We start from the raw sequence: 10039 nt of genomic DNA, 5'->3' as shown, positions 1-10039 counted from the left end.
GGTCTTCTGGGTTCTGCACCTGTGAAAAGACTGTCCATCTGTCTCCTTCCAGTACGAAATTACTTCATCCAGGAAGCCTTTCCTGGTCACCCCTGTTGGGTATTATCTCTTCCCTGTGTCTGTTGCTTTTAATAACAAGCGCACATTCTGTGCAAATGGATTGAGGTATCTGCTGGGTGGCTTGAATAAAAATGTGTCAGCTCTCTTTTCAGATGGCCTTTGTCATGTTTTAACTTGACCGTTGGTGGCTTTGATGTTAGGGATTTGAGAGCAGGGCTTATATTTGTAATCCATCTCTTTCGTGTTTAGGTGCCTTACATAAAACACATCTGGGTGCTTAATAAATACATAGGGGAATTGAGTCCTCCTTAAATAAAATTTTTCCCTTTTTGTGCGTAGGGTTTTGTCTAAAACTGTGTCCCTCTGGGGAAGAATGTGTCTGTGGTGCAATGTACATCCCGAGTAAAGGAAGTAGTGCTCATGAGCAGCTGCTTGGTTTAATACCAGGAAATGGCTTTACCAGCAAGATAAAACCTTGAGACCTGTAAAAAGTAGGCACCCACTGCTGAGAGTTAAATCTTCAGAATGATGATACTTCAAATCAGAAGGCGTCCTCGCTGGGATACAGTAACCATGAGAGTGATGGATAGCAAGTAGTAGGCTCTGCCCTCGGTGAGTTCTGGTTACGGACTGACTGCAGTGGTGCACAGGGATATCTCTTGTTTGCATTGTTTTGAGATCCAAATGGATTTCGCTGTGTTGTGGCCAGCAGTAGGTAAGTGGTGGTCCTCTAGAAGGGTGCAGTTCAAACTGTGATCTTTGGGGACCCATGGCATCACTATCACCGTTGCCAGGGAGGTTGTTAGAAATGCAAATTAGATCCTACCCCAGACCTACTGAATCATAATCTGTAGGGGTGAGGCCCAATAATCTGTTTTTAAGAACTTTGTGTGAGTCAAGTTGGAGAGCCACAGCAGAGCCTTGCTATCCCAATTGTCTGTGGTCGGGGAGTATCACCCGGGACTTTCTTAGAAACAGGATCTCAGGCCCTCTCCAACACCTACTGAGCCAGAATCTGTGTTTTCATATAATCCCCAGGTTATTTATATGTACGTCACACTTTGAGAAGCATCAAACCAGAAGTCATCAATGCTGATCGCATCATTCCCAGAAAGGGAGGAAGCTCTCTGTCTCTATGGTCTTTTTCTTAGTTGCTGTACAATGTTTGTTCAGTTTTAAATTGCTCGGCTTAGTAGTGCGACCACTCTTGATCACCGCTATCTTCATGTCAGTAGCCTCTCCTGGTGTTCTCCCATCTACCTTTCTGGCCTTCTTGAAATTTTCAGTCTCTTGTAAACTCTTCCTTTTAAAAGCAACGGTTCTCTGGCTCATGGCTCCCAGTTTCCACTGATATCCTGATGGCTCATGAGTTTTTAATGCCCAGGCATAGCTCCTGACCTCCAGGTCCCATGTGGCCAATGCCTATTCGACATTTCCATGTGTGCAAGCATCTCCAACCCAACTTGCTAAAAAAAAACTTTTTCTAACCCCCAAACCTGTTTTTCATCCCTTGTGCCTAATCACCTAATTGTTTAAGTCAAAGCCCTAGGAGCCAAACGTGGTTTCTCCCCTGTCATGTAATCCATATGTCTAAATACTGAGTCCTTTGGACTTGACCCTAAATATCTCTGAACTTGCCTGACTTTTTTCCCCTTCTATTGCCAAGTTACCATTTCCTTGTCAGGATCATTTTAATGGCCTCTTAGCTGATGGCTTAACCTGCATCCCCGCCCCAACCTCCATCCCTGCCCTGTGTCCTTGTATACTCAGTCCACCCTCCATGTAATAAGACCATGTAGTAAGACCAGAGTGGTCTTACTAAAACAGAGCTCTGCTGGTGACTTTGTGGCTTTATATAAAAATCAAGCTTCTTAAACACAGTTAGAATGATGGCCATGAATCAGTTTCCATTTACCTATCCAGCCTCACCCCTACTTCCTTTTTGTAAACTTCAAGGTTTTTGCGGGTGTCTCCTTGCACTCTCTTTGTCTGACTTCCCTGCTATTCAGTCTTTGAATTTCAGCTTCAATGATCCTTGCTGCCCGGTATTTATACCCTCTGTAGACTCCCTTCATACTGAACCGTAGCTGTTCTAGGGTATGGTGGAAATGACGTTGTAGGGCTTAAAAGACATCCCAATTTCAGCCTTAGCCTCTCTTGGATTGCTCACTTCAGGGCCCTCAACCACCATGTTGCAAGGACACTCAAACAGCCAGTGGAGAAGGCCACCTGGGCAGCAGCTGGCCTCTGGCCCAGCGCCAGCTTGGAGGGAGGTCAGCCAACTCCAGGTCAGCCTTCAGATAACTGCAGCCTCATGAGAGATCCCGAGCTGGAAATGCCCATCTGTGCCACTCCCAAATACCTCACCGGAAACAATAAGGATCATACATGGTTTTTTTGTTTGTTTTTTTAGATTTTATTTATTTATTTGCCAGAGAGAGAGAGAGAGAGAGAGCATGCGAGTGAGCACAGGCAGGCCGAGTGGCAGCAGAGGCAGAGGGAGAAGCAGGCTCCCCGCCGAGCAAGGAGCCTGATGTGGGACTCGATTCCAGGACGCTGCGATCACGACCTGAGCCGAAGGCAGCTGCTTAACCAACTGAGCCACCCAGGCGTCCCATGGGATCATCCATGTTTATTGTGGTTTTGAGTTTGGGGGTAATTTTGTTACACAATGATAGGTAATCAGTCCATTAGTATTCCTCTGTGTGGTTTTGTTTAACTCTTCCCCTCTGGACATTTAGGTGATTTCTAGCATTATCCTATTACAAGCAATGCTGTAGAGACTATAGTTTTGTAATTCTTTAGGACATATTTCAGGAAACAGAATTGCTAGACGTCCTATTTTAAATGATGATAAACACTGGCAAACGACATTCCAAAAAGGTTAATGACTCTACTTACTCTACACTTCCATGGATGTGTATCACAGTGCTGATTTCTTCACACCCTTGCCAACAATGGATACTTTGAATCTTGGCCAATCTTATTCGACAGGTGAGGGATCACTTAAAATGCTCTGTGTGAGGCGGAGACAGTGGGGTTAGGGGTTTATTGGCTGTTTGCGTTTCTTTTTCTAGGATTTGTCTTTTTTGTGTTCTTTGACCGGTCATTGATTTAATGTTGACACAAGGGATTATTCCCAGATTTCGGATATCCGCCTTTAGTTTTATGCCCCGCAGATGTTTCCTCATTCTCGAATGCCTCGCCAGGTGTCTCGCTACGTAGCAATTTTCCATTTTTATGTTGTCAAATCTGTCACCTTTCCTTTATAGTTTCTGGGTTTTCCCATCATGCTTAGGAAAACTTTTCCCGTTGCAAGATGGTAAAATTTTAAAAATACTTTCTTCTAATTTTTAGAAATGTGGCATCTTTTTAATACATGGGGTGAGATGGGGATCTGACATAATTTCTTTCTAGCTGGTTGGTTGGCTGCTTCACCATTATTCTTAATCTACTGCTTTGAATTACCTTGTCACCTCCTAATCCCGTATGTCTATGGCCTGTTTGTTAACTCACTTCACTATGTTTAAGTGACTTAAAAAAGGAATTCTGTCGAACAGTTCAACATATTCGCAATTACTGTTTCTTTATAGAAAGCTTTGATACTTGCGAGAACAAGTGCCCCTTTATTATACTTCTTTTAAACATGTCTTGGTAAGTTTTTCGTATTTACTCGCTCAGATGAACTTTATAATCATTTACCAGTTTTTTCTGTCTTTTTTTTTTTTTTTTTTGGCTTGTTCATTTTTTTCCCCCTTCCAAATTTTTATTTAAATTCTAGTTAACGTATAGTGTAATATTGGTTTCAGGAGTAGAATTGAGTGATTTATCACTTCTATACAACACCCGGTGCTCATCCTAAGTGTCTTCCTTAATACCCATCACCTATGGGGCACCTGGGTGGCTCAGTGGGTTAAGCCTCTGCCTTCGGCTCAGGTCATGATCTCAGGGTCCTGGGATCGAGCCCCGCATTCGAGCCCCGCATCGAGCCCCGCATTGGGCTCTCTGCTCAGCAGGGAGCCTGCTTCCTCCTCTCTCTCTGCCTGCCTCTCTGCCTGCTTGTGATCTCTCTGTCAAATAAATAAATAAAATCTTTAAAAAAAAAAAAAAGACAAAAAAATACCCATTACCTACTTAGCCCATGTCCCCAACCCCTTCCCCTCCAGCAGCCCTCAAGTTTGTTCTCCATAGTTAAGAGTCTGTTTTCTGGTTTGTGTGTATCTCTCTCTTTTTTCCTCACTCCTATGTTCATGTGTTTTTTTTTTTTTAATTCCACCTGTGAGTGAAGTCATGTGATATTTGTCTCTCTCTGACTTATTTCACTAAGCACAATACCATCTAGATCCAACCACGTTGTTGCAAATGGCAAGATTTCATTCTTTTTGATGGCTGAGTGTTATTTTACTGTGTGTGTGTGTGTGTGTGTGTGTGTGTGTGTGTGTATCACATCTTCTTTATCCATTCATCAGTCAGTGGACACTTGGGCTCCTTCCATAATTTGGCTGTTGTTAATGCTGCTGTAAACATCACAGTGCATGTACCTCTTTGAATCTGTATTTTTGTATCCTTTGGTAATTACCTAGCAATGTAATCACTGGATCACAGGGTAGCTCTATTTTTAACTTCTTGAGGAACCTCCATACCGTTTTCCACAGTGGCTGCACCAGTTTGCATTCCTACCAACATGTAGGAGGGTTCCCCTTTCTCCGCATCCTCGCCAACACCTGTCATTTCCTGACTTGTTAATTTTAGCCATTCTGACTGGTGTGAGGTGGTGTCTCACTGTGGTTTTGATTTGCATTTCCCTGATGATGAGTGATGTTGAGCATCTTTTCATGTGCCCGTTGGCCATCTGGATGTCTTTTTTGGGAAAATCTCTGTTCATGTCTTCTGCCCATTTCTTAACTAGATTATTTGTTTTTCTTTCTTTAAAAAAAAAAGTAAAGATTTTGTATATTTATTTGTCAGAGAGAGAGAATGTGAGCAAGCACAAGCAGGGGGAGCAGCGGACAGAGGGAGAAGCAGACTCCTTGCCGAGCAAGAAGCCGGATGTAGGACTCAATCCCAGGACTCCAGGATCATGACCTGAGCTGAAGGCAGATGCTTAACCAACTGAACCACCCAGGTGCCCCTGGATTATTTGTTTTTTTTGGGTGTTGAGTTTGATAAGTCCTTCATAGATTTTGGAAGTATGAAGTCAGATACTGGAAGTACCCTTTATCAGATATGTCATTTGCAAATACTGCTCCTATTCCGTGGGCCCCCTTTTAGTTTTGTTGATTGTTTCCTTTGCTTTGCGGAAGCTTCTTATCTTGATGAAGTTCCAGTAGTTCATTTTTGCTTTTGTTTCCCTTGCCTCAGGCAGCGTGTCTAGTAAGAAGTTCCTATGGCCAAAGTCAGAGAGGAGGCTGCCTGTATTCTCAGATTTTGATGGTTTCCTGTGTCATATTTAGGTCTTTCATCCCTTTTGAGTTTATTTTTGTGTATAGTGTATGAGAACAGCCCAGTTTCATTCTGCACTTCTTCCAGTTTTCCCAGCACTGTTTGTTGCAAAAACTTATCTTTTCTTCCCCTGGACATTCGTTCCTGCTTTGTCGAAGATTAGCTGACCATAGAGTTGTGGGTCCATTATTCTGTTCCATCGATCTGTGTGTCTGTTTTTATGCCAGTACCATACTGTCTTGATGACGACAGCTTTGTAATAGGGCTTGAAGTCCTGAATCATGATGCCTCCTGGTTTGCTTTTCTTATTCAGAATTGCTTTGGCTATTCTGGGTTTTTTTGTAGTTCCACGCAAATTTTAGGATTGTTTGTTCTGTCAAAAACGCAGCTGGTATTTTGGTAGGGATTGTATTAAATGTGTAGATTGCTTTGCATAGCACAGACTAAAATTTTAACAGTGTTTGTTCTTCCAATCCATGAGCATGGAATGTTTTTCCATTCCTTTGGGTCCTCTTGCTTTTCTTTCATGTTCTGTAGTTTTCAGAGTACAGATCTTTTACCTCTTTGGTTCGGTTTATTCCTAGTATCTCCCTGGTTTGGGTGCGGTTGTACATGGGAACATTCCCTTGGTTTCTTCTGCTGCTGCTTCCTTACTGGTTATTTACCAATTTTCAACAAAGAATCCATGGAGGTTTTTACTGGCATCGTATAAAATGCATAGAAACGTTTGGGCGAAGTGAGATCTTTCTGATGCTGGGTATACTTTTATAGGAACGTGTATTCAGGCGAGGACAGTTTGGCCAGCCACCTGTGTTCTTCTAACCGTGCTTTCATCCAATTCCTGTTTTTCTTTTTTTTTTTTTTTTTAAAGATTTTATTTATTTATTTGACAGAGAGAAATCACAAGTAGGCAGAGAGGCAGGCAGAGAGAGAGGAGGAAGCAGGCTCCCTGCTGAGCAGAAAGCCCGACGTGGGGCTCGAACCCAGGACCTGGGATCATGACCTGAGCCGAAGGCAGCGGCTTAACCCACTGAGCCACCCAGGCGCCCCCAATTCCTGTTTTTCTATAAGGGTTGACTTTTCAGGTGTCTTGATAAAAGAGCAGACTTTTTGCTCTCAGACCTTTATCGGATAAAAATTATAGACACATACATATATTTAGCTAAAGTAAATATAAATGGAAATCCTAGTATTTTCTGCCTGCATGCCAACGGATTGTTCTATACATTCCTTGTGTAAGACCCATACACGAGACTGCGGCGACGGGCCATGCCTGAAGCCCTCCTCTGAGCACGGCTCGGCGTGCTTCCTTTTAGGGAAGCTGTGCCAAGTCCAAGGGAACGCTTCCTCAGTGCTTACAAATCATTACAGAGCTGCACAGAATTGACCTTACACTCAAGGCCTTCCCTCTTTTAAGACATTTGTCCACAGAAGGGCGCCTGGGTGGCTAGGTTGGTTAAGTCTCCGACTCTTGATTTCGGCTCAGGTTGTGATCTCAGGGTCATGGGATCAAGCCCCAGGACAGATGCCTTGCTGGACCTGGAACCTGCTTATGATTCTCTCTTCTTTCCCTCTTCCTTACTCCTACCCCTGCTCTGCACTCATAGGGCACTCTCTCTCTCTAAAAAAAAAAGGTATTTGTCAGTATATGGTTCCTTCCCTGTGAGATTCTTTAGAAAAGCATTATGAAATATTGTTAGTATTGATTTTTTTTTTCTCCCTTTGATCAACTTTGTAATAACTAGATTTGTAGTGGTTTAAACAGTGAAATTCAGGGGCACCTGACTGGCTCAGTTGGTAGAGCATGGGATTCTTGATCTCGGGGTTGTGAGTTCAGGCCCCATGTTGGATATGGAACCTCCCTAAAATAAAAAATAAAATAAAATAAAATAGAGAAACTCACAGGCAGATCAGCATTGGTGCACAATTACTGACTTTTTTTTTAAGATTTAATTTATTTATTTAACAGAGAGATCACAAGTAGGCAGAGAGGCAGGAGGGGGAGGGAGCGGTGAAGCAGCGCCCCTCTGAACAGAGACCCCAATGCGGGGCTTGATCCCAGGGTCCTGAGACCATGACCTGAGCTGAAGGCAGAGGCTTAACCCACTGAGCGCCCACAATTACTGACTCTTAACGTTAACAGTACTTCAGCATTACCGATTTTGTTTCATTATCCTTCTTCATACCTGCTACTCCTACGTCTCCTTGTCTCTTCTTCCCACCTACACCTTCTTTTTCCATTTCCATGGTTAGAAGAACTGTTGTACTTCTCTATTTCAAATGAGGACATGAATAGTCAAGTTATTCAATTAAAGCAGATGGTGGTTCTTTATCATATAAGCTTTTTGCCAAATGTGACGATTCCTCGATGTTGACTGTTCTGGTCCACAAACCAGTGGCCCTGGCTGGCCTTCCCAGTTTGTTCCTTTGGACTGCTCAAATGTCACTCCCTGCAACAGGCACAACACAACAGGTGTCGGAACTCCTAGAAGTACACATTTCCTACCAACGGATGCCAAAGCGTATTGTCTGGCTTGGGAGTTTTTCCGTAGGAAGAAGTAGGACTTTGAGCCAGAAATATATATGTTTCTAACACTCTCAAACTAAGTTATTTTATCCTGCCTTCAATTATGGCTAATCTAGCATGGGGCTGGATTTTTCACTAATGCTAAGTGTTCCTCTGCAGCCCTCCTGAGTCCACCCATGAATCTCAGTAAGCCAGCCGGAGGGACTCCTTCTGTGGAAAATTCGCAGGTATGGCCGAAGCTCTCCAGCCCTGCCAGCCAGGGCTCACCGGACCCCCGCAGCCATGTGGAGTGTGAACTGGGTGTATTCAGCACTTTAGGGATCCCCGCACGATGAGGGAGCAGATGCAGCCACCTCGGAGAGGTTTTTACTCAAAATCTCTTGAGGACCTTTTGAATTTTCAGTCTGGATACCAGAAAAGCGCTTGCAGTGGTATCCTACTCTCCCGGCAATGGTATCCTACTCTCCCGGCAATGATTGCCAACCAGGTCATTTATCTAGAAGCCTGGCTGAGGATTCAGTATTAATCAGTATGGCTTAGCTGGCTGAAGCCTCACCTCAAAAACAGTGGCTTCCGGAAGACGTTTATTTCTGTCACGGAGGCAGCCCAGCTCCACAGTCTCAGGGACCCTGGGTCTGTGTCAGCGTTCTGCTCTCCCCAGGATGTCACACTTGTTCCTGTAGTCAGCTCTTCACCACGGTCACAAGACAGACAGCAGGAAACTGAAGGGAAGGGGAGGGAGCTCAACCCGGTAGTTCCATGTCACTTCTGCTCATACCCCATTAGCCTTCCTTTGGTCACACGGCCTTGCCTAAGCCACAAGGAAGATTGGGAAGCTGGCTAGCCCCGTGCGCCCTTCTAGAAATCCTCCCGCCATGGGAGAGAGCAGGTGTTGGGGAACACGTGGGAGCGTCTGCCGCAGCTCATGCGGGAGGTACTTTCTTCCGAGGGGTGAGGTTGAACTGTGCTGTGTCATTAGTCTCGTCTCTGCCGATCACAAACTCCAGGAGCACCAGCAGTACAGAATCCCTTTCTACGGTAGAGTGTGGGAATGGCTCACAACCGTGAAACAGAACCAGAGCAATTCACAGTTTACGTGTGTTGTGAAGGGTCCCAACTCAATCTAAAACATTATCAAACTGGCTACTAACTGAGGATTCCTTAGCTGTCAGTCCCCCCCATCAACAACCCTGGCTTTATGGAAATGCGTACATTTCTTTCTTTTTTTTTTTTAACTGGAAATTTAATTTTATTGGGTTAGGTTTTACCAGAAGATCTCACTGGGGGGCATTTAGAAAGTTTTAATTAGCTAAAAAATTGCTTTAAAAATTAGATGTTTTGGGGCGCCTGGGTGGCTCAGTGGGTTGAGCCGCTGCCTTCGGCTCAGGTCATGATCTCGGAGTCCTGGGATTGAGCCCCGCATCGGGCTCTCTGCTCTCTCGGGGAGCCTGCTTCCTCCTCTCTCTCTGCCTGCCTCTCTGCCTGCTTGTGATCTGTCAAATAAAAAAAAAAAAAAGTTAGATGTTTATTGGGGCACCTGGGTGGCTCAGTGGGTTAAGCCGCTGCCTTCAGCTCAGGTCATGGTCCCAGGGTCCTGGGATCGAGCCCCACATCGGGCTCTCTGCTCAGCAGGGAGCCTGCTTCCTCCTCTCTCTCTGCCTGCCTCTCTGCCTACTTGTGATCTCTGTCTGTCAAATAAATAGATAAAATCTTAAAAAAAAATTAGATGTTTGTTAAGTATTTGAGTAAATCAGTTGAAAGGTGCTATAGCTTACTGTATAGGTAAGATTTGGTGTCTTGGAATTTCAAACACAAACCCCAAGGTATGGGTGTAGCTAGAATGTCATTCTGCATTTCTACTTACACAAAACTAGCGTCACTGTTTTAAGGTTTTAATTGGAAGTCATGCCCTTTGTGTCTCACTTCTATACATACCCCCCCCTTTTTTTTTTAAACCAAACGGTAAGGGTTAAACACAAGTGCCGTTTGGTTCCCTCTCTGCCACTTCCA

Source organism: Lutra lutra, chromosome 17 (assembly GCF_902655055.1).
Source record: "Lutra lutra chromosome 17, mLutLut1.2, whole genome shotgun sequence".
Lineage (NCBI taxonomy): Eukaryota > Metazoa > Chordata > Mammalia > Carnivora > Mustelidae > Lutra > Lutra lutra.
This window is presented reverse-complemented; position numbering follows the sequence as displayed.